Here is a 26,831-nt window from a genome sequence, read left to right as displayed (position 1 = left end):
ACGACTGAACAGGTTTCTGAACGTTGTGTTAGTACAGAACCTCGTGGCTGAGATGGTGAGACATCAAGACACAACTGGACACAGATTATCAGAAATCTGGATACTGTTATAATCATGTATACAGTTATATGAATAACCGGGTTTCTCATGTTCCATTTAAACACAGTATCCAGAATATAATCAAAAACACAATACCAGTGCATATGTGAACTCGCTCACTGATTTTAAATATCACACCATCTTTGAGACAAAGCAGATTTCTTCAGAGGAGATTTGTAAGTGGTAGGTGGAAACAAATAGCCAATAGGTGAGTTTTCTTTCTTTTTTAAAGTCAATCAACTTTCCTAATTACAAGACAAAAAGCTTTTTAAAGAAGATAATAAGAATAGAGAATGGAAACAAGTAGTGGTGATGATGATGATGATTTTCTCACAGCTCTCAGCGTGAAACATCAGAAGGGGAGACATCAACTCATCTTTCTCCAATCTCTTTTCACCTACACAGCTGACAGAAGCCCCTGAGAGATCAAGATGAACTGGGAAAGCAGCAGAGTGGCAGGTTTGATGTCATGCTAACTGCTGCTTCACTGAAGGCAATGTTAAGGCACCCTGCTCTTAAAATGACTTATTTATGACACACCTGATGCAGAATTCCAGTCAGAACTCATTCCTAAAATTGTCCTCGCTTTCATGAACTCGGCCCGTTTCATCCGAGGGAGCCATCAAAGCTCGCTCTTGGAAAAAAGCTTAACGGCATTCTGATTTGAAGCTACGTTCGTCTGCCTGTCTGTATCACCTTTTTTCCATTAATTACTACATAGGGGATCTGGACAATAGACAAAAAAAGCATGACGCAATCAAACATCCTCTCTTCTCTCTCTGGCTGACAAAAAGAGTGTCCCGTGTGAGTGGACTGTGAACTAATAAGGGTGTATTGATCCAAGCCTTCTCTCATTCAAGGACTTCTGTCATGCTCAGGTACGTCAAAGACTGCTTTGATTTCTGGGATGTCTGTGTACGAGCTGGACCTGCATCAAATCTACCTGCAGTCTGGCTGCAATATCAAACTATCCCATTTAATTATTCAAAGGTTTCAGACGAGAGGCCTTTACTCTTTTGCAGCAACTAGGATGCGATCAAAATAATTTCTTCTTTTGTGTGGTAAAACAATAGCCTACACACAATCAGTCTCGAAATGATCCTTTCAGAGGCATTTTCATGGGGTGACCATCTCTTGAATGGGCAAATTTCAAATGCTTTATCACTCACTCACTTTCTAGCACACAAGCACACACTTGCAGAGCTTTCTGTGGCTGTGTGTTGTTAAATTCCAGCCGTGGGCATGACAGTGAATCATTGATGGGTGAATGGGATAGTTGATTCTTCTTGGAGCTCGGTCTGAGGAATACCAAGAGCCCAGCAATGAATTTTGAAATGTGAAGTCAGAGGAGAGAGCGAGAGAGAGAGGGGGGCTTTACTCTCTCTCAGCCAGGGATCAGAGGCCTGTATGAATGAGTAATGCTGCACACACACAAACACAACCTGCACTTCTCTTGCTACTACATCATTCCCTCTCATTCTGCCTTTTATTCTTCATTTTGTCACTTCCAAATCCAGTGGATGCCTTGTTGTATTGCAGTGTTTTTGAGAAAAAAGGTCAAGATCTGGCTCCGCTTGATTGGTTTGAACAGCTTAACGTCTTCTAATACGCAACAGAAGAGTTCGAAACATCTGTTTACACTAGAATGCGTGAAACACTTTACTTTCTGTGTGTGTGTGTGTGTGTGTGTGTGTGTGTGTGTGTGTGTGTGTGTGTGTGTGTGTGTGTGGGATAGAGGGGGAAAAACAACAACAACAAAAGCATAAAACGCAGCCAGTTTAAGCAGAGCAGAACACAAAAGCAGAAAAAGATGTGAGCAGAAGTGTAATCGATAACAAACAGGTTGCTTTTTTGGATACTGGAAGAGGAGGGAAATGAAGACGGGAAAGCAGACAATAGGAGGAACTTTAGTGGGAGACTAGTAGGAGGTCGGAGGTTTCACTTAAAAGTCAACGAGACAGCTCATTTAAAGTAAGAACACGAGGCAGTGCTCTTGGGAGCTGGTTGCCTACGCAGAAAGTATACACAGGAATTCTGTGCTTCAAAAGCCCTTTACACAGAAGTTCCCTGACTCTGGGGAATAAATCAATTACAACCTAGTTCAATATTCACATACTTTCTTTAAATTCAGAAAGAACATTTATTTTAATTGAATGGCCATGGTTCATGTTTTGTTGTGGGGCTAAATGGCAGAAAGATCTGTTGTTTCCTGCCTAAGATGCAACTTTCATCTTCCATCATCATTTTGTTTCCTGTAACAGTGCAACATTTGTCATCATTGAAGCATAACTTGAAGGGGATTTATATAGACTACAAAGTTTTTTAAAACATACTGCACTGGCAATGAAATAAAAGGGTTCTTTACAGTTGAAAAGACTGAGCAGGATGTATGCAGAAGGCAGTGGTGTTTTGATCCTTGCTAGTGGCAGAGCTTTAGGGATGGCAATGTGCAGAATGTTCAGCTCAGGTTAGACTCAAATGCAGGACTCAGACAGGGAATCATTAAAATCTTTATTGGATTTGATGAAAAAGAGATGGCGGACGTTGGAGATCCAAAGGGAGTTTGGGAACAATGGCTGAGGAGATGGTGTGAGCAGCGGTGAATGAGAGGAAGTGCGTCTGGCAGAAGGCAAACGGGGGAGGCAGGGAAGCAGGCGGTGATGCTGAGGCACAAGAGACAGTCACGAGGAAAATGATTGGAAGTAAAACCTTAAAGAGCTTAAGTATCAGAGATGTTCAGCCCAAGCGTAGCTACCACTGCGTTTAAAACAACAATCTGGTCAACGAGTGTTTGAAGAGCCGGAGTAGATATACTGCAGGTTGATGACATGGTGAGAGGCAGGTGAGTGAACTGGGAGGGATCGTGAGATGATTGTGTGTAGATGCCGCTAAGCTGGGAGCCAGAAGAGTGAAGAAGGGATGACCAGGCCAACATGCTCACAGACAAAAACCGAGGGAGACCGGGACTGATGGCGGTTCACATTCTCTATTTTGTGCCTCATCTGCATATAGATCTGATCCACCAAACAGCACTTTATAGTGAAAATTTGTAATTTTTTAAACATCTTGCTCTCATTCCCACCATCTTCTCCCGCTCACAACGGTGGCTGGTTACGAGTTGACTTGACACAATGTCAACATGTGACTCCCTTTATTTCATGTATGGAGTTGTTTTACGGACATGTTAGGAATTGTTAATATGTAATTTTTCTTAACGGGAATTTAGCTTTATATATAAAAGTGCAGTATAAAATAAGCTTTATGGTGAAAGGTCAGCTTTATTGGTCATGATTGAAGGCTCAGTATTGCAGGAAATAGCACTTTCAGGTTTTAATTAAATAAAAATGTTCCTGTCATACTAATCATTCAATTTTAACTATAATTTTGTGTGTGTGTGTGTGTGTGTGTGTGTGTGTGTGTGTGTGTGTGTGTGTGTTGAACATGAAAAATAAAAATCTATCTCATCTATACACACTATGCCACATTTGGATTTAAATAAATGTAAATATGATAGTTATGAACACTGTTGTTCATCCAACAGATAATAAAATACAGCAGTAGGATATAACTAAACATTGGACAGATGATGCTTATATCATTGCTTTAAAATGATGGCTCTGAAGGATGGATGTCTCATTTTGTTAAATGCCTGTTGCCTTGACTCCTCATGTCAAGTGTAACCCAGGTTACTAGGCCCTTATTAGAAGTCCAGTCTATCAGTTAGTTGATTAGATCAAAAAATTAATAAATTCATATTTTCTATGTGACAGATAAATACATAGAGTTTGATTTAAAATAATCTTACACAAGTGAATAAATAGGATTTAGGATTAAAATCTTAAATATGTCAATAAATAAATTAATAGATTATAAGAAATTAATATAAACGGGTTATTCATGTCTGTTTACAAATAATATTTTGTTTATTTAAAGTGTGGTGAATGTGCCTTTCTGAAAGTGTGAAAGATTCGGGTGACATTGGGAGTTCACGTGATGTAACGTAGCGTTACCAAGGAGACGCCGTCAAGGTGTGCGTGCTGTCGTGTTTTTCTCTCTCTGCCGGACCAACGTCAAGGTGGCGTCATGCTAACCTGTTGCTGCAGATATCACTGTTCTGTGTAAGAGAGCCAAATATTCCAACGTCTTCCCAACGTTAATTTTATCGTCGGGCAGAGAGCGAAGCTTTTCTTCTTGATTAGCGGACCGTGTGTTTTGTGACAGACGAAGGAGAACGTGAGTTGTGTTTATTAGCAGCATGGCGCTAGCCCGTGCTATTAGCCACATTTACTCCGCTAAATTCTGTTTTGAGGTTATACGTTACTGAACTCCCGGCCCTGTCTCTTCAAAAGTGAAACCTGGACTGATGAGAGCTGTGTTCTGCCTTGTACCCGGAGTGTGTGTATATGTGATGCTTGAGCCTCTGGTGAGTAAACTTTACTGAAGTTAGACTGATAAATGGAGTTGGAAGGTGCAATTGCTAATGTTAATAGGAATTAACGAGGCATTAATTTCATGTATGTTGTGTCAGAAATATGTTTCTGTGTTTTATATTACGGTGTTTTGTTTACCCCCACTCTGTTTCTCTGAGAGTGAGTGGCGGGGAGAAAGAAATGTTAAGCATTTTGTCTCATGTTATTAATGAGAAATGTGTTCAGTTCATTTAATGCACAGTAAAGAGTAGTTAAAATTATTATCAGGGAACAATGTTACAATATATATGTATAAATATGTGTTCATATGCATTTATTTACATTTAAAAGGATATTTTCTTTATATGAATATTTAAATAACCCTCTTTTGGCCTTTATAGGCCGGGTCTTATTTTCTTTGGTTGGATTTCCGGGTTGAGATCTGCATGAAGATGACTTCTTCTTCTTCCGCTGGGATTTCCCCCATTCTTTAGAGGTAGAGGGGAACCTCAGTGGCAGTGGCGAGCCGCCCAAACAGAGACTGTGATTATTCAGTGATTGAGTTTATTGAGAACTGTGTTGATATCTCATGTTATGTGGACAATTTAAATTTGTTTTTTTCTTATTCTCAATTTTATTTCTTTACTCAACACAATATAACATACTTAAAACTTACCTGTTGGTTGTGTGAATCCTTTACTCTCACTCAATGCAATATTGCTAATACCCCTTTCTCCTGTAGCGATCTAGACTTCTGATTTTCTGGTCCACAAGGTAATTAATGCACTAATAAATAAACATACCTGTATCCCCCAGTCTTAACCATTAACAGTTAGAGCTGAGGCGGGTTACACAAGCATTTGTGGTTCTAAGAAAATTGATAGTGACTTTGGTGATGTCTTACATTTTCTTACAATTCGTCAGCTGCTTTGGTTGTAAAACCACTTACATTTCCATTTTCCTCAAATTGTACTTTGTCCCAATACTAAATTTTAGGATGCTAACATGCTAAACTAAGATAGTGAACATGGTAAACACATTTTTCAGCTTTTAGTAACTACACATTTTCTGTAACATTTTCTTTTAATTGTATTACTGGACAATAGTGTCCATCATGAGCACACTTTTTATTTTGTTACTTTTTCAAGTGTGAATATACAACTACTATACAAGACCTGATTAGAATTATTGTGGAATTTAGACACAGCTTTAGTCTTTTTTTTTGCTACATGTATCAGCACCCAGTCACATCCTTCTGCAGTATCACTCTGAATATGCCTCATCAGCAGTAGAGCTGCAATCAAAGCAGCTAGCGACTGAATATCCAGAGTTGATTGCAAATAATGTTTTTCCCACATTGTTTTACTAGATGTGTATTTGGTCATCGACACAAGTTCAAAATGGTATCCTCATTTCAGACTGCATCACATCTATCCTGCGACTGCTGGATGTGGAAGCGCGGAAACCAAAAGGAGCAGGGATAAGGGAGCCAAAGATTAGGGATGAGTGGCTGAGTAGATGAGGGATAATGGCTAACAGTCCGCTTTCGGAAGGCATGGCATCATGTGGGAATTCTGAAGAGGACCGATTCAGGCCGGATGAGAGAGGAAGCTGATTATCCACCCTTCTTTTGTGTGTGGGATCAGGATCAGCAAGCAAATCCTCCACTCTGTGAGGAGAGTCGAGTAAAGGGAGAGGAGGGGCAGGTGAGGTGAGGCGAGGAAAGACAATGAACGGAGGGGAGATGGGAGAAAAGGAGATGACCGGGAGGGGGAAAAAAGAGAAGGATGCAGAGAAGAAAAGAGGAGAAGACAGGGAAGGAAATGTGAGGTGAGAACTATGATTTCACCCTTTTGTGCCTTGATTTGGCATATACAATGCAATCAAGTTATGGCTGATGGGGCTTTCACCTGCCATACATGATTATGTGCATATATATGATTATACTCTCATTTATGTGGTCTGATTTTTAAGCGTTAGTCCTCATTAGCCACTCCATTTTATTGAAAACTGCTTTGTTCCTGTTCACTTGTTTTTTTTCACACCTCACAGTCTCTGATGATTAAATGAACTCAGAAATATCTTGCTCTAACAACCCGCACTGTTCCTGTTCGTCATGGGAGCAAGAGAAGCCAGACTAATTGCATGCACTTCTGGATTTGCTGGATACTCGGTGAGGCTGAAATCTAAAGTGTTTGTGGGCGTGCACGAGTGTTGTTTGTCTTGGTCCTAGGTTCTGCTTTCCTGTGCCAGATATCCCTACCTCTCTCTGGTACCTGCAGCAATACAGGAGCCATTAGACACTCACTGAGTGATGAGACGATGCAGTTTTCATTAAAAAGACATTTGGCGAAGACTGGAGGCCTTGAATTGATGTGAAGCGAGAGACAAAGGCTCGTGTTTGTCTTGGGGGGGAGATGAGTGACTCATGTGTCAGTGTTTCAGACTGCAAAATCGAAAAAAATTCTGCCACTCAAATAAACAGCGACTGAAAGCGAGCCAAGGTTTGATGGCGATGAGAGGGAGGCAGGTGCGCAGGCGTGCATGTAGGTCCATGTGTTAGTGTGTGTGTGTGCGTGTGCGTGTGCTTGTTTTTTCCTGTGGAAGGAGTAAGTGAGGGAGAGTGAAGGACGGTGTGAAGTCATTTGGTGAATTTGTAGAACACTGCAGAGTGAAACTGAGACACTGTTGCTAACACCTGTCAGTGAACTGTGGATTAACAAGAAGTAACAGCAGGAGAACTCCCTGCTTCTACAACCTTCTAGCCGACTACCTACCGCACACCCCAAATCCATGCCTCCCATGGGGTAGGAACCCGACCCTAAGGCATGATTCATTGGGCCACCAGCCAACCCCGCCAGAGTGTATTACTGTCATCTACAGACTGTTTGGTTCAGATAGGGAGAAGGCTGCAACAATTCCAAGCTTCAACTTCAGTTTATTTTACTCTAACATTTTAAACAAGGTGGATGTAACTCGACCCAGAGTAGAAAGTACCACTTTGAAGAATAATGAGAGAGGAGAAATGATGGAAGAGATGTATCAGTCATGATGGTGGCATGTCTGTAACAGGCACAATGCTAGATAACTCTCTGTATCACTGCAGCCATCAGACACACTGATTCCATGAGGCCGTACATATGCATTATGCTACGCATACATGTAGACACAGTGCAAAATGTTTAAATGCAAAAAGAATGGTTAATGTTAAAGGACTTTGTCATCTGTAATCTTGGGAAGTTTGTCTGGATCATGCATTTGAGGCTAGAATTTCATGCAGATCTGCAAAAACTACCAACTTTTATCTTAAACTGGGCAGATATTTCACAGACACTGAATTCTTTTAGAATCGGGCCAAATTTCTGTGAGATTGGCTGTCGTTTGAGAGTGGTTATGGCACCTGAATAATTGCCTGAATGATCAACAATCTGGCTGTTGAATGATTGGCTGGATTTTTGGCATGTCTGCAATTTTGGCCATTCTGCGATCAAATTCCCAACATAGCTGCTGTGAAAAGATCCATTATAAACTGTAGAGTTTGTTTAAGCAGCACAGTTAAACGTCTCTGCGAAACAGACAGAGCATATTTTTGGATGTGCACAAAGTAATGCTGCATTTCTTTCTCTTTTTTGTCAACATGTATGAGGATATAACCATCTTGTTTGAATGACATTTTATTGGAATTGTTAGTGGACAAAACCAATAATGTTTATGTTCAGTTTGAGCAGCTACATTGTGTCTGGTCGATTGATCCGTACAGTGTGAGCATAGAATTTGTATCTTTGTGTAGAGACAGGCTGAACATGCATTTGTGAGTTACCACATATAAAATCATTCAATTTTCTTTACGTGTTTACTTATTCCTATGTCGTATTTTAAACAGTGCCACTGCCAAAAAATCCATATACAATACTTGCATAAATCTAACCAGGGGGAAATAACACCGCAGGACACAATTTATGAAAATGAAATAAGGGATTTATTCCCAGACAACTCAATAAATGAGAGAGCAGTATTAAAGTTGCTCGAGATTCGCAGGACACCTGTTGCCAATGAATAATTTGACCTAGACTTTCTGTACTTAAAACATAAAACTGAGAAGAGTCGAAAATAAAGGTAATAAGGTTGCTTATCCATTAAATGAAATGAAAATGACTCCTGGTTCTTTTTAGAGTTTACCTTTACAAAACATTCTATTCTCATCTGATTACCAAGGCTCAGGCAAAATGGGTTTAACAAAGAATAAATCCATAAACAAAACTCATGTTTTTGCAAGCACTTAATGTGTCCCACATAAAATCCTCAGCAATGTCCATGATCGATTCTGGAACAGTTGGTTACATCCACGCTACATCTGCTGCTTCGTGCTCTTTGGCCAAAGTCCGTACAGCCTCCATTAGTGATAGAAGTTTATATTTTGCCATCCCCTTGACTAAAAATATCAAATAATACTACTAACTACTTTTTCACTTGGCTACATCTGGATACACTGTACATCAGTTCTTGCAGAGAGAGTCAAATCTGTCCGTAGCTGACTGTCAACATGCCTTTAGCTGTAATAGCTGCAGAAAGCTAAACGTATCAGTAACACTTTTTCTTTAATGACCACATGTTGAATTTTTGCCATCACTGATCAGTTGATGGTCTGGGACCATCAGGCGGCGGTCCTGGTCTCCTCAGCCAACCACTTGCAGTGAAAATGCAACACATGATGCAATAGGAAACAAATGGGCCTGATATGGGGCTTTATGACACAGTTTACGAATGCAATAACATGCCAATGGGGTGGGGAAAGACTATCTTCTCTTTGCCCCAGGGCGTCTCCACTGCCTCCTGACAAATTAAATAGCTTTTAATGCTTAACAATGTTTAGTGTTGTCATATTTATAAGGCACGTAAGCTGACATGATCTGTCAGTATATCTGCAGGAAAATGTCAATGTTTGACATTGTTTTAGTTACAGGACTGCTGGCACACACCAGACAACTTCATAGTGGCAAAATGTTCTTGCTTAATGGATGCTGGACGCATAAGAGTCTGTGGGCAATGGGTGAGAAACATTTTGGGCTAGATGATGCATTTTGGGCTGAGGAGGAAAGATATAAAAAACTGTGTGAAAAATGGGTATACATTGAGGTGAAGTGTTATATTACTTGATGAGCACAAATGCACACACATACACACATGCAGCTCTAACTGAGCCAGAGAGATGCCCCAGAGAAGGAAGGTTAGCCAGTCATGAAATTACTAAACAAATAGAGGCTTAAGGCTTCTCAGCTCAAACATTTTAAGTGGTTGTTGAGACTTGCAGATAAGCTGGATGTATGTGTGGCTGATGGACATAAAAGATGATGCCCATGATAATTATGATGTTGGTGAATGTGATGTAATTGGTTAATTATTGCTTACATTAAAATTCTACTGTAGGTCAAACCCCACAATCATTATTTATTAAATATTGTTTTAATTACATGTTCTGTAATTGCTTCAGTTATTTTCCTTTGTTTCTGATAGCTAGTTTTTCTTTTTACCTACCTGACCATAATGTTGGACCTACAGAATGTAATTACTTGTTTTCAGTAAACGTCTTAATTATTTATATAGTGGCCAGCTGTGCCAATGACGATACCAGCGTCTTCATGTCGGGTACTTAATTGTACATAAATTGTAGCCAATCCTAGCAAACCTTCCTATTATGCAACTATTTTGAGTTGGTAGTTACTAATTTTGGTGATATAATTACTTATACTATGTCTAGTAAAGTGTTACCAACTGAAATTAAGTGTTTTCTAAATCTAGTCACACCGTGTCACTGCTGCCAGTTTGACATCAGAAAAATATCCCCTAAAGAATTTCCTGTTGGCTGTGGACTCTGTTGGCTGTGAATCTGTCTTTTTGAAAATGGGTATACTCCGGCTGCATGTGAATCCACTTTGTGGTGACTCACAATTTTCCCCATTGAGCATAGTGTACGGTAACAGGTTAACCTGCACTTGATGCCCCGTGATGACAGCCTTCCCAGCTCTTTTCTTTTGTAGCCATTAGATTAGAAAAATCTGATTTTAGAAAAGCATCTGTCCTGCAGTGGTTTGGCTTTTTCAAAATGTGGGACACTGTCTAATTATATGGGACGTGGGACAAGGAATAAAAATGCTGTGGAAGGAATAAAGTAGGACACCTGGCCACCCTATCTAACATGTCTGCTTCTTCCTTTCTACCACTGGCTGTGAGAACTGTTATTACAATGTTCTCTCTGTCTATCTTTCTACCACTTTTTCTCTTTTATAGGTCACCGTTGGCTGAGTTCTCATTAAAAGTGTTAAAATGTTTCACTGTGTTCACTGTGAAATGGTTATTGAAAATTTGTTGGCTCGTGTTGTAGCTGTAGCCTACATTTCCCAATTTCTAGGCTATTTCTCCATCCAGTCTTTTGCTGCGTACCCCACATATTGAAATATTTCTGGGAAAACTATATAATAGTAGTAATAAAACGACTTACACCAGCTATTGAGTTTTTTTCTAAACAGAACAACACCAACAACCAGGCAATAAAAAAAAAAAGAGAGAGGAACTCAGTGAACATGTTTTAGGTTTCACCAGCTCTGCAGTATACCTGTCTGTCAGCATCACAGTGGTTAGCTATGCTTGTCAGCTGACGTTCATCATTATAACCGAAGATCAAATATACCAGGACAAAATTATTTATTAGCCTCAAGGCTCACGGGATAAAAAAGCTCCGGTAGTCAGCAAGGAGACGTGCCCTGGAGTGCAAAATGGTAGAAATCAGAAGAAAGTTTAATTGTCACATATAATCATTAGGCATAGGTACGACGGTATGATAGTGAAACATATTTCTATAATATGGTCAATAAAATTGTGTAAAAAAATGCTTGGATATTTAGCAACACAATAAAAAAGACCTCTCAAACACTGAACGAATATCAAATCTGAAAATGCCATGGAATACATTGAAATAAATAAATGTATCTCAGAATTTGAAACGGATGATTATCATGATTTGGACAGCAGAAACGTATGGAGCACCATATAGTGTATCTTTATTTTTAGAGACGAATGCTAAACTACTTGACCAAAAAACAACTCAAGGTCTAGCTTACCTGATAGATTTTTTTTTTTATCTTTCAGCCACATCCAATGGCCTTCCTGATTTAGCTCTTATCACATACGGAATTATTGTCACTTGATGACACCTTTGTCCTGTAAGTTCATACTTAGATCACAAAGTAACAACATCTCCAAAACAACTCCTTCATCTGAGGAAGGTCATGAGATGCTTTGGAAACAGTAAATAAGATAGACCTTTAGTTGAGAACACAAATAAAAATATTCAGAAAAGAAAGTTGTGGATAGGTGCAAATGCTTTTAGCTCTCCCCCTGTGAGCAGTAATAAAAATTAAAAATTAAATCATTTAAGAGCATTTTTATTTGTGGTACATGTCCCTGGTGTCAGGAATCAACGACCTCCAGTGCTCTGTGCAACTTTCAGTTGAGCACCTCATTAAAGCGCTCATCCTATCGCTCCTCTGAGTCACACATTTATTGTCTTCCCATCCCCCCATGTCCACTCATTTTCTGTAGGCTTTCTATACTTCTCCTCCTTCCATCCATCCCAAACTAATTCCTTTCCCTGCAGAGCAGCTTTCAGCCTTTTTCCTGCTCTGTGGCGAGCAGGACCCTGGACCCTGAGTCCTAATCCCCTTCATGGCCTGCAAGGGAGAGGGAGGGAAGAGGGGCGTGGATTTGTAGCCTCTGGAGTTTAGGGCCTGGATCTAATGTAATTACTCATTGTGAATGACCCTGGTGACAGTTGGCTACAGCCTTGGAGAGCAGCAGTAGACCTCTGTCCTTTCTCTCATAACTCAAAAGGAGGGGTGATAAGACAAATAGAAGGGAAAAATAATTGTTGTGCTAGTTAGTTAACAAGACAGTGAAGGTGTGTGTGTGTGTGTGTGTGTGTGTATGTTATCCACAGTGACCTCCACATTGTTTCTTTCCACAACTTTCAGCATCAAATTACTGTATTATAAGTAATACATACATATTCCATAGAACACCAGGCTCATATAAATGAGTCATTTTAATCTTCTCCCATGGGAGAGGTGAGGCTAAACAGGCTAACTGGGTACTCAGCTTAAATGCGTGTGGAAGCTCAGAGAACTCTGCGCCGGAAAAAGGAAAATAATCTTAGCGCTCAGGCTTATCTCAGGTGTGAACAAATGGGTCAAGTAGCCAAGTGTAGGCGTAAACATGCTTTTATTTGCGAGTATGTTTATTCCAGTTGCTTGGATGAGGATGCATCACTCTCTGAGAACTAAACAATTTGTTTGTCTTCATTACCATGGAAACCTACAAAATAGAGAGAGGTCGGAAACAAGTCTCTTTGGAAAATGAGAAATGCATTTCCTTTCATTTATGAGCAGGCTCCCACTCCTGGCCTTGTCCTGGAACTCCCAACCTATCATCCCGCCTCAATGTCCTCCCAGCAGGACACATTGGACTCCCAGTCAATATATCATCTATCATTGACTTTCATCTTCAGATCTTGAAAACTTTGAAGCCTTTTGATATCCTCTGCCAAACCCAGCAAGCCTCCGACAGAGCACAGAAGTTATCAGAAAAGAAATACAAATGAATTGATGAGCAATGTGGGGAGACAAACGAGAGCTTTATGTGCTGCTCAAGCGCCCATTTAACCTTAACTAATTATTTGGCTTCCGCTTTTAATGAAGGTGTGAGCAAGTGAGATAAATCAGTGCTCACTTGAGAGATACTAAAGGATTTGGGATTGAGAAACAAGTTGACAGCGAGTTGAGATGAGCCTTCCGAGACAAGCGTGCCATCGTACACAATTCTGCACACAAATGTAATGTATATTATTCAAGGACGCATGCATGAACAAATGCTTCTTTTTTTCTAACATACACACTTGGACTCAATGGCTCCACTAGACCTTGATGATTAAATGAGTCACAGAATTCAGCATGTTCAAGAATGTGTATATATAAAAAAAAAATTAATAATTTATTGTCTTGCTCGCATGTGGTGACCACTGATCAATACAGCAAATCAATGGATATGCTTGGCATGCAAGGTTATTGAACCTATTGTTGAAGCATGCAAAGACAGGCACATGCAGACTGAGTTACACAGTTCTGAGTGAAGACCTTGATTCATGTTCAAGTTCCCCGCTTGCTGTCACTCAGCTTTCAGCTCTGTAATTTGTTTTGAAAGGGGATCATCATAAAAGGAATACTTTGTCAGTCCTGCTGTTTTGACAAATATTTGCGAATGAAATAAATTACAGTTTTTCTGGGTTGTGCTCAATTCACCAACTTGAAACTATGTAATTCAATAACTGTAAAATAAAGAATGGATTTTAATGGCTGATACTGATACAACGTGACATTTATTTATTTACTTTTGGCAGTAGATGGTTTTGTCTGTCTGTTCAGAGGATGTCCTCCACAGTATGCGTTCTCAACTGGTGTGTCGTGACCCAGAAGTGGGTTGCAGACTTCTTCTGGATGGGGCTTGGAGTGTGATTAAAAAAAATAATAACACAATTGTTTCGCTCTCTGATGTCCGACAGAAAAGCTTTCACAAATGTCTGTTAACTGGTAACAGCCAGTTTTGTAGGCCTTACTTATTTTGTGTGTAAACAGTTATGCAGTTCTGTTATTTTTAGAGAATCAGCAGAACCAAGTTGTAATGTTAATACTAATGTGTGTATTTTATGTTAAACCTATGCCATGATGTATATTTTTAGTAGCCTAAATAAATAGACTTCTTGTTTCTTACCATTATGAGGTAAACTTTTTCACTTAAAGGACCAATGTGTAAGATTTAGGGGGAGCTATTGTCAGAATATGTCAGAACTGGAACATAATATTAAAAGGTATGTTTTTATTAGTATATAATCAGCTGGAAAAGAATGATAATTGTGTTTTTGTTACCTTTAGAATTAGCTTTTTTTAATTTACAGATGGAGTGGGTCCTCTTCCACAGAGTCTGCCATGTTGTACCTCCTTTCTTTTTGCAGTAGCCTGGATTGGACCAACAAACACTGGCTCTAGAGGGGACCCTCTGCCTATTAAGGTTTGCGTCTTCTGTAGTTTCTCCTACACACTTGGAAATAGAGGGTGAGTGAAGAGGTTATCAGATGGTTGCAATCTTCAACCTCACCACTAGATGCGACTAAATCCAACACACTGCTCCTTTAAACAACATTTTGGCCTTTAAAAAGCAATTGGTTGAATATTTCATGACCTTTCATTCATGAATTCATGATATTTGGCAGACTCCTCACTGTTCTTGTAATGCCACCGTCGGGCCAAACTTTCCACACGTGCAAAAGAAAAAATCAACCTTAGAAGCAGATGTAGATGATTCTAACATTACAGTCAAACTCCCCAGGCCTCATTGTGGACACTGAGCCTCAGGTCAAAATGTCAGCTTTAGACAAGTTACCATGAGTTTATTCATGCTCGTCTGTGGATGAACCTTCTTGATTTGAATAATTCTGCAGCCTTTCATTTATCACCACTCTCAATACAACAAGATCTAGCAGCAGAATTGGATGTCAAAACCCTTACTATGCGCTGTATAGCAAACTATAGAGCACAATGTAGGTCTCCTAGCAATGAGAACAGCTTAGATAGAAAGTGAAGGACAATGACCACTGTGTCTCTCAAAGTAAGAGGAAAAAAAGTTGAACACAATGTTTGCACTGAAAATTATATTTTTAAAATCCCATTTTCACCAGGGCTTCAGATCTGTAGTCTTTTTAAAGGAAACATGCCTCCTAATTAATTATACACAACCTCGTGTATCTGAACATGTGTATGTGTTGTTAAATGCCCCTGCGAGTGTGTTTGCGTGCACATGTACTTTGTTAGTATTGCATTCTCCCATGAAATCAGATGTGCTGGCATTAAAGTGAGGACAGAGTAGGCGAGGACGTGGGAGGAAGATGGAAGGAAAGGGAAATGAGATGGCATTTCAACTGAAAGTACAGATGTGGCAATATTGGCTGTGTAATGAAAATGTTAGTGGTGTAGTTGAGTTGGCGTACATGAACACTGTTCTACACACTGGCTTAAAATATGTTGGAAAGAAAAAAGAGGCTCAGTAAAGCAGGGTAATGTTGCCCCACAAATCCTGCTCCTCTTCGATTTCTCTCTCTTTTCTTTCTTTGTATCTGGCACTTCAGAGCATTGTGCTCCTGTGTATGGCTGCGTCTACATTCATAAGTGTCCATTAGTGTGTCAGTTAGTCTGCGAAGCCTATGTCCACAGGAAGCCTGCTAAATCTGAGAACACATCTTTTTCTCTTCGTTTGAGCCATTCCTCTATGCTGGCGTTTGTCGCACCCTACAATGAATATAATCTCTACCATGGATCAATGTGAAAACATAAGCCTCGCATTCAAAATGCAAATATATTGAAATGCACCTTTTAATTATAATAAAAGGTCATTTTGCACACAGATCTGATCTGATACCCAGCAAAGTATCCAAACTGAGACAGCCTCAGTCCTTACTCCTTAAACTGAGTGTTTCTATCATCTGGACTGTGGACCTTTTAATGCAAAAGAAGTACAGCAGTTGAATCAATATAGATTTAATGTGGCTCAAAAGAAAATTATGCTTTAATGCCAAAGTGATTAGATATCTGTACGAAGTAATCTAAATTAATTACAAACATCTATTTATTTTATATTTTTGAGGCTTTTATTGCCTTTAATCGATAGTGACTGCTGAAGTGACGAGAGAGAGAGAGAGAGAGAGAGAGAGAGAGAGAGAGAGAGAGAGAGAGAGAGAGAGAGAGAGAGAGAGAGAGGACACGCAGCAAAGGTCCATGGGGCGGCAGCACAACCAGTTGAGCTATCCGTGCACCAACATACAATGCATGTTTGCAAAGTACTTACATTCAAGTGTACTTTTTAGGCAGATAAACTTTCAGTTGAGAAGACTTTACACTTTCACATCTGTGGTACATTGAATTTATCTCTGTTTATCTGATTGTCATTCATCAGACTAACAGTGAGGTTAAATGTACAAACATTTTCTCTGATGGGTGGTCCACTGACTGCAGTGAACTTGTGGAAAGACACTTGTATTATCAGCAGAATGTAATTCTGGTCCTGAACAGTAGTAAACAACTGTGGCTGAGAACACATTTGTTCTCTTGACTTGAACCCAGCTGGTTTATAGTACTGTATGTGCCTTTTTTCTGATGCATTCCTTATGAGCATACTGTATGTAGGGCACATGTTTACGTGAGGATGGCGGAAGCTCCTACAGGACCTCGTGGCACCATATTGATTGCAGTGGATGATGATGATGATGATGATGATGATGATGATGATGATGATGATGATGATGACGGGCTAGAGCCAATGTGGATTACGTGGCTCGCCTCAGGCAATAGTAATCAGAGATGTCCTCCAAGGCCCCCTGCTTCACTCTCCTTTGATCAGGGGACCCAGATGGATCTTAACAGTAGCGATGGGGGTGTGTATATGTGTGTGCGTGTGGGTCGGCGGGGGTGCTTGAAGACCAAATCACAGAGTGGTACACACCAGTAGCCCAAGGCAAGAAGCGCACTTTGATGGAGGTAGCTCACACAGGCTCACTGCTCCATCGGCTGACTGACAGAAGACAGAGGAAAACACAGCAGTTGCGTTACAGCATGAGAGGAGACTGGGACGCCCTTTTTATCCCCTCAACATCTTCTGTCCCTCTCTGGCTTTACTTCATCTTCTGTTTGACTGAAGCACTGATTCTGTCTAGACTGGTCTCATTTTACATCGTCCCTGACATTTGAGATCATTTACAGATGGATTTTCGCAGTATATTGCTGTGAAGTTAGCAGACAGAAACATAAAGAGAAAATCACCCCAGTGATCTGTTTGAGCTTTCATTCCGTATTTCCAAGTTTTAATGCTTTTCATAAAAAATCCCTTTGTGGAGGCTTTGAAGTTGAAGCCGCTAGCCGTGTATGTGATGTCCCCAAATACAGTATATTGAAGCTGTTATTTCTTTCCCTTTTAAGACAAGAAAGTCTTTAAATGTGTAATGGGGCTGTTCCCAGCAGTCTTTTGTGTTACTCTAATCCCATTACTTTACCCAGTAACGCACTATTGTTTCATTTTCAGTCATTACAATTACAATGATGAAAATGGTGTAACTGCATTTTACATAAAATCTCAGAAGGACTATGCTGCAGTGCAATGAACAAAATCCTGTCGGTATCTTCCAAGGACAGTCTCTGTACCTTGGCTCACTGTGTGTGTGTGTGTGTGTGTGTGTGTGTGTGTGTGTGTGTGTGTGTGTGTGTGTGTGTGTGTGTGTGTGTGTGTGTGTGTGTGTGTGTGTGTCCACTGTTTAGACTAGCCAAAGATGGATGCTTTATAACTGGAGATGCTAAAGATAATAATATATTATTTAATATAGTGAGAATTAGAATCAATTATTTGTGTCAGAAAACTCTGCATTTGATCCTAAAACATCCTCATGCCATGGCAAAAGGGCCTTTCTCAGATTATTGTGATAGTATGGCCTAAGCCCCCTGCTAAACAGGAAATGTTCTGTTTATAACCCTTTGCAAACATACAACGGGGGAAGAAATGAAGAACGTCATCGCTGGAAGTGCATATGTAGCTAACCATCGCTTGTTAGCAACATATGCACTGACTGCGTGTGTGCTCAGTGTCCATATATGTGTTTCTGTGACAGCTCAGACCCGATATTCATCTTAAAACTCTGGCTCTGTCTGGTTCTTTCTCCTTTTTTTCCTCCTCCACAAGCAGGCAAAGGTAAATGAGCAAGGAATCGGCCAGAGCTACAGTTTATATTAAGTAAAGACCTTTAGAAAAAATGTTACAAAACCATCAGTGAAGGACGAGGGTCAGACTGGGAATTTTACAAAGTCTATTTTAAGATTAATTCACCTTAAACTTCTTCTCAACTTGGTAGAACATAAAAGAACAACTGGTTTATTATTCTAATAGTACTGTATTTTGCAGTCAGTCTGTCACATATTTTTAGAAGCTTGGTCTGAGTTTGCTTGAGGGCAGCTCTAAACAACTGACTAACAAGACTTTGTCGGGTACTGCTTTTCACTGTGGATAATTAACCATGTTGACAAGGCCCAAGCTTAAGGCTCCATTGCAAGTTTTAATATATATTTTTTTATCATTATTCTCAGGTACCTCATTATTCCCATTAGATGTTCTAAAGCACTGTAGTTTTAGCTCGGAGGAATGATACCAGGCTTGTTTTACAGGATGCCTCAAGAACTGAGTTAAATTATAGAGGGTGGTTTTAAAACCAAAGAAGAGATTTTGCCTGTGAAACTGGCCCTCAGTCTCTCTGCCCTCATCATCTTCCCTTTGACCTACTCCATCCTCCGTATCACCGCCTCTTTCACACTTTCTTTAACCCGCTCCCTGCTTCTCCTCCATCTCATCAAATAAAAGAGAGGCCACCTCCTCCGGAGAAATGCCATTTCCTCCGTAAATGTTGCCACTGCTCTGAGCCTTTCTTTCTCACACCATTTCACTCACAAGTGGTTTTCTTCCTTTTTTTCGCCTTTCTCTCATCTCCTGGGAGGGAAGACAAGGCCGCCAAACGGGCAGCCGGCGGGTAGAAAAGCCGGGACATGCACTTCTCCGCTCAGGCGTTGTTTCATCCTCTCGTCCTTGGCTGCCTGGCCTGACACCCTCCCTGCCATGTGTTATACTCTCCCCTGCCCTTTCCTTCTTTCTTTTCTTTCTCCCTTCCCTTTCTATTTCCATCTCAATCTAGTTTCTCTTGAGACGCAGGAATAATGAGCGAGATCAGCACGCAGGTTTCGTGTCTGGGGCTTTGTGCACACGCCGCAGTTCATTCATTCACTCACACTGTGAATGCCTATGAGCAACAATCACAAGTGTTTTTTTTTTTTTTTCCTCTTACACTAAATCCCATGTGGAGCCGCGCTCATCATCGATGACTGACAGAAAACCATTAACCCTCTGCTCCCCCTCTTTCTCTCCCGCCTTTCTGTCTTCACATAAACACATTCTGAAAAGTCATGGCGGAAATTACAGTCAAGCCCCCTCTTTTGTGGTGATAAGTCATAAAATGTGACACGTGGTGCACGTGCTTCGCCACAAGTTGCCTGCGCTCTCGTAGCATCATCACTCCAGTGAAATTGAGCAAGGAGAAAGGGAGTATATTAGCTGCATGATTGAGATGGGAAAGGTAAATGCGCCTGTGGGAAGTTGATTGATCAAGCGGATAGTGTAATATCCTTTGTGATTGTGATTGCTTGTGTGTCTGTGTGTGTGTATGTGTGTGTAAAACAGAGAGAAGAGAGGTGAGAAAGAGAGAGAGCCCTGTGTGAAGAGGGCCAGCTGTTTCCAGTATTATAAGTTTGAAGGATATTGGGGTCACAGAGTTTTCCACCTGAGAAGAGACAGCTTTTCATTATAAGGCAAGTGGGAGGTTTGGCCAGGTCACCCCCCCCACACACACACACAGACTGGGATGGTCAGTGCTGAGCAGAACCTCCAGAGGGGCTCCCAGCTTTTATCCCCCTGTTAAGTTTGCTCAATCAACAGCTGATCAATGAGTATGTGATATGAACATACGTCATAGGTAATTGAAAACACCTAGGAGCTTTGATTACTGATCAATCATTGGTGTGTTTGTGTATTTACTGTAATTGGATCAGACTATTGTCGTTTTATATTTGACAGAACAATGATGAACTGTGGCATTATTCTTTCCCTTTAGCTCTAACATCAGACAAACATTACTATGCTTTCTATAGACGAACAGGGCGGCTGATTTGTGTGGTCTCCCTTGCGACGCCACCCATTACTGCTGTGGCAGAATCGAACTGAACACATTTACGCTGGCAGCAAAATTACACAGACTTGGGTTAATCACCGTCACAGATTAAGATAAAGACAGAAAAAATAGCCTATTCAAATGTGGAAGTTATTCAGTCTCAAAACACTAGTTTGAAATTGGTTGTGACACAGTCTGACCTCCAGTCTGGATGTGAAATTGCTGTGTACTCCAGCCGGCAAGTACCTGCTAGCTTATGATCATAAACCAACAAAATGTCCTACATTGTAATCAAATTGAAAACATACTTCAGTAAAAATCTGAAACACATGAAACTGTAAAAGTAGAATTTTGGACATGAAACGTATACATAGTGTGCAGCTAGCAAGAGATTAGCAGCACACTGCAGGTCCCTGGTCAGACTATTGTTGGAATACCACTCAGGATATAAAGATTAGGATGCAATTAAAGTAAAATTAATTTCATGACCAGAAGTTTGTGGATTTTACATTGCATTTTATTTCCAAAGTCTCAGTTTGGTGCAAACAGGATTATATCAGTAAAACATGTGACTCTTTTATGATTTGATTTGTGATTTAAAATGACAAAAACAATTAAAAATGTCATTATCTTGCAGTATTATTGCACAGAATTTAAACTGACATGCCACCACAGTTATGACATTCAACCCGCATTTGTCTATATGCCTAATTTCTATTTTGCGACAACGACAGATGTTCTTGCAGGTAACAGCAGGGGCTATTCCTTGTTCTTTCCAATATTTCATTTTTCATACAGTAGAGAAGAGGCTTAAAAGCTATAGCAAAGGTCACATGACATGATGAAATATGCCACATAACTCGCAGAAAATCACTATCTTGTTACGCCAAACATAAAGCTGACCAAAACAAAAGACCCCTGTAAAATGTCACAAAAAGGGGGAACTGTATGTTAGTGAACCATCTGCAACTATTGCTTTCAATTTGATAATTTCTTTCTTTAAGAGAGGAAGATGCAGGGAGGGCCACATGTATCTGTTGTGCAGGGGGAGCAATATACCACTAATTCATTATCATTAGCTGTGAAAAGGCTTTACACTCCAAATTGATAGTTTCAAAGAGCCAAGAAAGGAGAGAGACAGTCAAGATTGTGGAGATTGTTGTGTTCTTATGTTGACATTAGTGTACCCAGACTGTCAAGGTAGCTTAAGATAAAGTTTACTTTGATTTACAAGCAATCTAAGCCGGCATGTCTTTACTTTAAAACTTCAGAAAATCCCCAGCCTTTACACATCAAATGAGTGTTTCCAGCATGGCATTTTGCTTAATTGCATTAAAAATGTGTGGATGATGCTTTACACCTTGTTTGTCTCATTCATGCCAGTCACATATAATTGGTGGTTGTTATTCTGACAGCAGAGTCACGAAAAAACAAAGATATGTGGCAAGGAAAATGTAGAAATCTGATCACCGTGCCACTTCAGATTTTAATAGCTTTCAGCATGTTTGTGTGCTCACTCCATGCATAATATACACATAATGATTCCAAAGAGGCGCATTTACAGTAATGCATTTTGTAGCAGCAACCATAAAGTTTGACAGTTTAGTTCATTGGATATGCATGTTTTTATTTATGTAATATTTGTTTTTCTGGATCCAAATAACTTTGCATATGTTTGTCATAAGGTGTGGCATTGGCACACACTTGTCCTCGTGTGTGTGCTTGAAGAGCTAAGTCGGGCACTGTGATTGTGATCCACCATGTTGTTGTTGAGCAGAGGAGACAGGTCTGAGCCTGCGGTGTCAAGGGCTAGATGGATGTCAGCAGCGTGGGTTAAAATGTGTTTCTGCCTGCTGTCCTTGGGTGATTTCCACAGTGCACTGAGCAGAGCACACAGTCCTGGCCAGGGGGCACCATTACTGCCGCCGTGTGCAGGAGAGACGTGACAAATGTACCTGGATATGATCCACAGAGGGGCTACAGAAACAAGACATGAATCCCTCTCTCTCTCTCTTTGTCGGGTCTCAACTGCATTTTGATCTTAGAACCTGGAATCTGTGCCTAACACACGTTCGTTCATCTGCATGTGAGTCGTCACATTGGTACAGTTTTCCCTGGAAAAGACTGCTTTAAGCTCAGTGAACAAAGAATCACACACGGTGGAGTGCTGTGTATCCTCATTCCGCATTCAGAGAACGAAAAGCCCCGAAGGCACTGGATGCAGTAATTGATGCATATCATTGGACGCTCTAAATTTGATGTTCTCTCTTGGCCAAGCGCAGATGGAAGATTTTAAGCATCAGACTTGACACCTGTTTTTCATTACTGCAGCACCCATGCAACTGTATCATATTTCTTGGATATGTGATACATTTGCATGGGTAGCATTCCACGTCTCCTGCAAACTGACTTATTTGGACTAATGATCGAGTCTGATAGTCTGAGAACTACCCTTAATACTTATATATATATATATATATATATATATATATATATATATATATATTTTTTTTTTTTTTTTAATTGACTTGAGTTTTAGTGTTTTCCTCTCCAAATGGATCCCTTGGACTTCACATTAAAGCACCTGTAACAGTTTGTCCTCGCAGCACGGTAGTGGAATCACTGTCGAAATGTGTGCGTAGGAGCACACAAGCTTCCCCTCCCCATATTTACCCACAAATGCTTAGCGAAATGCCAATAATTAACCCGTTAATAGCAGTGTAATTTTCCTGTCAGTATCATTTAGGCAAAATGTCACAGACAATGGTGGGTGAAAGAAAGGACCCTTAAGAAGTCAGTCTTAACTGACTGTGAAATTGAAACTGCAAAATAAGAAAGTGGAGGGATAGAAAGATATGCTTTGAGGGTTTGGGATGTGGTGTTGGAAATAAAAAAACAACAACTGGCAGACAGTCATTGATGCAGTTAATCATGTAAATTCTGAAGCTTACATAAATAAATAAAGTGGAAAAATAAAAATTGGCCTTTTTCTAAGGAAGACCAAAAAGCACATTATTAGGAGAGGAGACCACCGGACTATAACATCCTTACAGCCTTGCAACACTGAACATGTAACGTATGTGGAGCGGAGCGGATGCTGTAACACTGGAACCTGTTCCCTCGAGAAAAACCTTGAGTGCTGTTCTTTGCTCTTCTGTTAATGAAGAAATACTCCCCAGTTCTGACATAACTGATGCTAGCACCGTCCTCAACATCACGTACTGTTGTCCATCTCCATGACTGTCACGTCTCCTTGATCGCTTCCCATCTAAGTCAACACTCCCTCCCTCTTCATTTTCCCAGTGTGGTGCTGCTCTGACATGTTGCTGGCAGCATATTCATATTTTCTAACAGGTAGCCTAATGCAGAAATTTGGGGATGTTGACTGTGAATGTGTGCCTCCCATGAACAGGTGGCATTAATGTTGAAAAAAGCAATTTACATTGAGTCATGCACTAAACTCAGGGTACTAATCCCGGTCTCCAGTTATCAAGAGACAAAGAACATGGCGTCATTGCATTACATGTCAGTTAATGCCCATGTGTATTACACAGAAGTAGGCAAGGTACAGTAGCCTGTATGGAGTTGTCCAGGCAGAAAATGCAATAAAATTGCTGCCTTCCTGGAGAGGTGACATTCGTCAATGATGGGAAATAGAACAGTGGCTTTTACTGGTGAGATGATGTGCGTGACCCTGTGCCACACTGTGTCCAAAACATAGTGATTAAAAAGAAAGCAATGGCTGTAAGTTTTCATGCATAGAAACACATACACTCTAAATCAAGGCAACAATGCAGCCATTTCACCGTTTGTGACAACCATTATGGACAATTTCATGTGGTGGCAACTTAAGTTATTGCTCAAATATGAAGACAGTAAAAGGGCAAGTATATTTATCCGTCTTTATCGTGTTGTAACCAATCTGCAGTAAAGCCATAATTGCCTCATGCTGTGAGAAACACTTCACAGCACTTAAAATCCACAAATGGAGGTGACTCAAGCGTTACCCAACCACACAGAGTAAGAACAACAATCCTACCTAAATTTCTCATTTTTCTTTGTTTTCGTACAATAATATACCAATAATACAATGGGAACCTAACATGATAACACTGGAAGCATTTGACAAAGAGGACCAAGTTAACTTTACTTTCTGAAGAGTGTCAGATTTGTGTGCAATAGTCTTCTCAACATGTTTTACCAGTCGGTGGGCAGCTCACCGCTCTCTGCAGCTGGTAGCTGGGGAGGAAACATCAAGGCAGGGTGTGCAGGAAAGATTAATAACCCTGGTGGAAAAAAAGGATAGCTGTCTTGTCGAGGCTGGACACCCCGGAGGCAGGAGCAGACGAAGAGGATCAGGACTAAAGTGAACTCCATCTTGGACAACACCTCCCAACTGTCTGTGCCGTAAGGAGCTGGAAAGCTGAAGACACCCCTGAGGTGTTGCACTGAGTGCTTTAGGCTCTTCTTTGTGCCACAGCTATTACACTGCTCAATGCCTCATGTTCAAATGGCCCCAGTTTTAGCCTACTGGGAGGGGATTGACAGGAACTCTGGACTGCACTGTTACATTGCTCTCAATCTAAACCTTCTGCAAAACGACACACATTATCTGCACTTGAATCATCACGGGTGACGCTTTACCTGTTCCTGTCTTTATGACATGAAACATTCTGCACACATGCTGCTTTTCCATTTGGTAATTGATTAGATTGTGCAGTATGGCATTCTGTAGAGTTTTTGATATGCAAGGCACATTTACACTCTTGAACATTTACTTAAATGCATTCAATTTTCACATACTTTTTATTAATGCAATCTGTATCTTGGTATTTCTAGGGTTTAATATGGTGTGCAAACTGACTATTTTATTATTTATTTCACTTATGTGTATAATTAATGCAAGCACATTATGAAATCCAACCATTTGTTATATTTGTGAAGTGCTATATTCATATGGCTTTTCTTCTTATTGTTATTCTTTTCATCGTTTTACATGCTGCTGGATACTTTAGCAACTCTGTCACCTTTCACAGTGGGAATGCATGCACTATCCTTACCTGAGAGATGAGTTTTGAGAGACTGCATTGTTTCATGCAGATGTTGTTGGGACCTAAAACAATGCCTTGTGAGATCCCAAAGGTGATGTTGGCTGAGAAAAACAATGATTTGCATGTTGTGACAGAGGCTGTTCGGTTGGGATCTGATCTGATCCAGCACTGAGCTGAATCTAAGACACCCTTAAGTGTGTTAAGGCAGTTAGTAAAATTGCATGATCTGCTGATTTAAATGTTTGGAATCAAGCATTTTTCTGCTTCTGCTGTTCAAAGGATGTCATTAGACTTGATTAAATGGGTCTCCATTGATGGGCCTTTAGTTGCTTGCTTCTCTGTGGCATAATATTCACATGAAACTGTGGACTTAAAGGTAAAATATTTCAACACTAATTAACTGTTAACTGACTTTATGCCCCATTTTCTTCTAATTGGATACACGTAGCAAATTTTTGTCTTCAGATTTAGATTTTGTGACAGCATAGCTTTTGACTTTTTAAGTCTCAGCTGTTGGAACGTCCCACCAGCATATGAATGGACCTAGGCACGATGTTCACTTTGATTGACAAGTTGATTTTAAGACAGTATTGAAAAGAGTGGAAATCTGCCTGGAAGGTGGGAAAAATGCCAATAGATGTTTTTCGTTATACGGGTGTAAACTACTGAGATTTTATGTGTTCAATGAGTTCTTTAATTTTGAAACCACAAGTTCTAAATCACAAATGCATTCACCAACATGTGAATAAATTTTTGTCTAGCATTTTATTGAACGAGTAAAATGATAACTTAGTCTCTACAATTACTGTAGGTATTGATGCTTTCTATACCTACAGTAATTGTAGAAGCTGCTACAGTAGATGTTGTAACCGGCGAAGAAGTTTACACCCCCAAATGAAAATAATGGTTTTCATTATCAACTCACCTTCATGGTAGTAGAAATACCAGTGTATATAATTGTTTCTATACACAGCCCATAGATGTGCATGGGCTCCAAACAGCTTGTGTTTGTGGTATAGCAAAACACTGAGCTATGCATCCAAAGGTCAAATAGTCACCTCCAAATCTCTTCACCACTTGGTCACCATTACAACTGTCACCCTTACAGGTGTACACTGTAATAAGTGTAACATCCATCACGTAGGTTTAATATAGTGACTTGCGAGTGAGTTGTGGTGTTTCATGGTGTTAATTTTTATTGCATGGACAGCAGGCTAAACAAGCTATGTAACTACAGCAGGCTGTTGTAGGACAGGAATCATAAATGTTGTTCGCTCAACATAGAGATGTGCTTGGATGCTTTTTATTTCAATCGTTGCAAAATCTGTGGACTGCCTTACACATCTCACTGGAACGTATCCCTTCTCTTATAATTAACGGTTAGGTTACTTTTGTGTGCTGTTGCAGACAAACTCC

At 40.2% G+C, this 26,831-nt stretch overlaps 1 long non-coding RNA gene across 1 annotated transcript; it reads left to right on the top strand.

Annotated features, from left to right (window-relative positions):
* Nucleotides 1-3,914: 3,914 nt before the first annotated feature.
* Nucleotides 3,915-5,316, top strand: LOC127357727 (uncharacterized). Its single transcript, XR_007882304.1, has 3 exons — nt 3,915-4,332; nt 4,449-4,522; nt 4,910-5,316. It is a non-coding gene; the product is annotated as an uncharacterized LOC127357727 (long non-coding RNA).
* Nucleotides 5,317-26,831: the final 21,515 nt, after the last annotated feature.

The sequence above is a fragment of the Dicentrarchus labrax genome, unplaced genomic scaffold (assembly GCF_905237075.1).
Source record: "Dicentrarchus labrax unplaced genomic scaffold, dlabrax2021, whole genome shotgun sequence".
Classification (NCBI taxonomy): domain Eukaryota; kingdom Metazoa; phylum Chordata; class Actinopteri; family Moronidae; genus Dicentrarchus; species Dicentrarchus labrax.
The sequence above is the reverse complement of the archived record's forward strand: the minus strand, read 5'-3'. Positions and strand labels throughout refer to the sequence as shown.